A 4,911-nucleotide genomic window follows, 5' to 3' on the forward strand; every position below is an offset into this window, starting at 1 on the left:
ATAAGTACACGTTTCTTCTTGTCTATAAGTTGTTTATTTATTCATTTTGTCATGGTACTGCTCCAGCCTCAGAATTGAAGTAATTCTTATAGATTTCTCGCACTTGGAAAGCAGATTTTGACGAATTTCCACCTCGTTTAGATAACTGTGCGAGCTCTAAATGATGCTGATGGGATGGCCCTTCTCCACTGTGCACATTTTTTATTGTAATAATGCATGCCATCATACTTACGGATAAAACAGTGCAGTAATATATATTCAGGGTCCAACTCGATTCGTCGATTGGAAATTCTAAACTTCTGTGTTAGAGCAAATTCAGCAGCTGCAAGATTCATATGGGTGGTCTATAATGTAAATGAAACTGAAACAAACGTATCCCCAGCAATCCATTTTAGTTTTATTTATTCGACCAGTTCTACTGTCAAATTTGAAACTGGTATACACTGCCGTTCTATTTTTTCTATATTTGAAACACAGATAGAATGCTGCTGGGGCTGCCAGTTTATTTTGTTATATTTTCTAGATTTAAATTTTAAAACTGACATAAATTATGCATCTAGAACTAGAACACTCCTGAATATGCCCTTAGGATACCAAAAGCATTTTCAGATGTTCTCCTGGCTCGAATCAACCGATAGTTGAAAATCCGTTTTTGATTGTTCAGATCTTGTCCTGGATATGGTCTCATAAGATATGTTTTCAACGGGAACGCCTCGCCTCCAACAATCACATAAGGTGCTACAGTATCAGTTCCAGGTAAGATAGAATCTGATGACACTGACAGATTGTTGTTTTCTAGTGCATGTCCTAAATTAGAGTTTGCGAAAATCCCGCCATCACTATCTCTTCCTTTGGCCCCAACGTTCACTGCCAAGAAGTTGCATTTTGCGTTTACTAAAGCTAACAACACTATTGAGAATCTATCTTTATAGTTATAAAATTCTGTACCACTATTAGGAGGCTTTTTGATAAAAATGTGCACCCAAGCAATTTGGAAAGTTCCACCGTTCGAAAAATTGTTTCGCTGTATCTTTCCATATTTGTTCAGTAGGCTGTGGTATAGCTTCTTTTAAAAGTTTATCAACTATTATTGTACAGGTCTCATGCACCATTTCATGAACTGTAGTCTTCCCCAGGTGATAACTGAATGATATAGTTGTCATTGGGTCCTAAATTAAGAGTAAATGCAATTTTTAGATAAACTTCTAGTTTGCGTAGAAGTAATTCAAAGCAGTGTTGCGACATCCTGAAGTATTCGTGGAATTTTTATCCATCGGCTACTAACTCTTTGAAAAGTGTAGCAAATTCTCCCTCCGTTTCACGTTTCGTCCAAGCTTCATGAACCCACTTCTTTTTTTTAGCAGAGGGAGTTTGATCCTCATCTTCCTCTTCGTCTTCAAATGCAATAGCCATCATCATCGAATGCCGCCGATATTCCTCACCGAGTTTTTCGCACCATGCCGACAGCCCACACAGAAAGAAAGTGAATTGAGAGAGCAAGAGCGAAAGGAAGACCGAAATGAATCCAAATCGTTTCATTGATATTTCTTAGCTTAATTGATTGATTGATTTAGTTAATCATCAAGAGTCCTTACAATCGAGTAATGTCATTATAATTAGCCATTACATTACATTTTAGGATGGTGATTTTTTAATTGTTGCTACTCATTACATATTGAATTACACTACTGATCCTCGTCTATGGTTCCCTATTGATTATGTTATCATTGAATTAAATAGAAATGTTCATGGTTCATTGTACATCTATTCGAAAAACTATTTTAAATAGAATAAATAAATGGTAGTTCAGTCTTATTATTATTGAAAGGTTTGGTCTGAAGGAACTAGGCTTATTTTGATTTACAGCAGCGCCGCTTTTACGTAATAATGGGCTCGGGGGCAACATATATTTATGTGCTTATTACTAAGACCGTGGACACGTGCCCCACTGTCTCTCTTATTATTGTTATTATTAGAGATTGGAATTAATATGAAACAACGCAAGAAACAAGTACAATGTTTTACTTCAATTCGAATCCACTGCCATTCATTATTAATAAAGCTATAAAGTGATAATGTGACGAAACTTCTTTACAAGCACAGTTACTTGTTGTATCTGAGATGTTTTAATAAATGTACTTATAGAGACAATAGGTATTTTTAACAATGGAGACGTCTACTAAACATGAGGATTTAATTTAACCATATATTATGATTTTAAATTTTTTATTTTAATAAATGTTTATTGTTTGATTTATGAATAGAAGCTCTAGACTTAAGTAAAAAGAGGTGCGTGACAAACGAAGACTTTTACCCGCGAAAGACAGGATTTGGAGGCAGCCAACGGGTAGATTTAGTTCATTCCACTAACTAGCGTCTTGACTCGTACTATGGCAGCAGTTTTGGTATTTCAGGTAGCCTTAAAAAAACTGTTACATCCGGCAACTCTAGGAAGCCAGAAATACTTCTAGATTAGTATGCGGTGCAAACGGCTGTTTGAAATCGATTTATTTTCCCTATATTTCTCTGTATTCAGATGACAATGATTTTGCAGGTTTGAGTACAATTGTTTAACGGTTCGGTTAACCAACCTTGAAGAAGGATAAGGTCCAGACTATGTCAATTTTCAACATTCATTGAATTTTCTTTCACTTATTCAAATCAAATTGGATACAGTGGTTCCCCAACCGCCGCTTATAAGAATTAAAACTGATACATTGATGAAAGTTGTAATAAGCAGACCAAAATACTAGTATCTGCTTCTGTTACATCTGTTGATTATATATAAATATTTCGATTTGCAGTGACTTTAACAGCGAAATAACACAAGACATGAACAACACGATTGACACTCCTTATAACTACGACGACGCTGACGATAAAAACCCTTACAATAGTTCAATTAATGGAAGCGGAAACAGTGGCGACGATAAAAACTCCTACAATACTTCAATCAATGATAAGAAAATATCTGAAAATATCACCATTGATACCAACAATATCACCAATATGAACACGCCTACAAGTGAAGTCGTTAAAACAGTATTCAATACCATCAACAACAATTTTATGGAAATAATCAATCTCAGCGACATAACATCCAACTTAAACTATAATCATATAATATATGGAAGCTCCCCGAAAGCTTTTTCCAACTTCAAATAAATAAGTACACGTTTCTTCTTGTCTATAAGTTGTTTATTTATTCATTTTGTCATGGTACTGCTCCAGCCTCAGAATTGAAGTAATTCTTATAGATTTCTCGCACTTGGAAAGCAGATTTTGACGAATTTCCACCTCGTTTAGATAACTGTGCGAGCTCTAAATGATGCTGATGGGATGGCCCTTCTCCACTGTGCACATTTTTTATTGTAATAATGCATGCCATCATACTTACGGATAAAACAGTGCAGTAATATATATTCAGGGTCCAACTCGATTCGTCGATTGGAAATTCTAAACTTCTGTGTTAGAGCAAATTCAGCAGCTGCAAGATTCATATGGGTGGTCTATAATGTAAATGAAACTGAAACAAACGTATCCCCAGCAATCCATTTTAGTTTTATTTATTCGACCAGTTCTACTGTCAAATTTGAAACTGGTATACACTGCCGTTCTATTTTTTCTATATTTGAAACACAGATAGAATGCTGCTGGGGCTGCCAGTTTATTTTGTTATATTTTCTAGATTTAAATTTTAAAACTGACATAAATTATGCATCTAGAACTAGAACACTCCTGAATATGCCCTTAGGATACCAAAAGCATTTTCAGATGTTCTCCTGGCTCGAATCAACCGATAGTTGAAAATCCGTTTTTGATTGTTCAGATCTTGTCCTGGATATGGTCTCATAAGATATGTTTTCAACGGGAACGCCTCGCCTCCAACAATCACATAAGGTGCTACAGTATCAGTTCCAGGTAAGATAGAATCTGATGACACTGACAGATTGTTGTTTTCTAGTGCATGTCCTAAATTAGAGTTTGCGAAAATCCCGCCATCACTATCTCTTCCTTTGGCCCCAACGTTCACTGCCAAGAAGTTGCATTTTGCGTTTACTAAAGCTAACAACACTATTGAGAATCTATCTTTATAGTTATAAAATTCTGTACCACTATTAGGAGGCTTTTTGATAAAAATGTGCACCCAAGCAATTTGGAAAGTTCCACCGTTCGAAAAATTGTTTCGCTGTATCTTTCCATATTTGTTCAGTAGGCTGTGGTATAGCTTCTTTTAAAAGTTTATCAACTATTATTGTACAGGTCTCATGCACCATTTCATGAACTGTAGTCTTCCCCAGGTGATAACTGAATGATATAGTTGTCATTGGGTCCTAAATTAAGAGTAAATGCAATTTTTAGATAAACTTCTAGTTTGCGTAGAAGTAATTCAAAGCAGTGTTGCGACATCCTGAAGTATTCGTGGAATTTTTATCCATCGGCTACTAACTCTTTGAAAAGTGTAGCAAATTCTCCCTCCGTTTCACGTTTCGTCCAAGCTTCATGAACCCACTTCTTTTTTTTAGCAGAGGGAGTTTGATCCTCATCTTCCTCTTCGTCTTCAAATGCAATAGCCATCATCATAACTTCGTCATCAGTGAAGTTCTCCATTTTCTACTAACTGAATATTATTTATCACTTTACGTTAACACTTAACGCTCGTCACTGTATACGTTTTTACGTCGTCCCTCATGAAATATATCGTATATTAACGCTTCTGATACTTGTTTCAAACTACTTTTATTACACCTAACTCGGTCAATAAATACTTGTTGGTAGGTATTCAAACGTTATTGAAAATATAAATATATAGGTACACAGATTCGCTAATTGATAGGTAACGAAATTGTGAACGTGGTATAGTGTTCATTTTATCAGGTAACCATTAAACATAATTGATTTTATGTGTAT

The sequence above is a fragment of the Malaya genurostris genome, chromosome 1, assembly GCF_030247185.1.
Source record: "Malaya genurostris strain Urasoe2022 chromosome 1, Malgen_1.1, whole genome shotgun sequence".
Taxonomy (NCBI): Eukaryota; Metazoa; Arthropoda; class Insecta; order Diptera; family Culicidae; genus Malaya; species Malaya genurostris.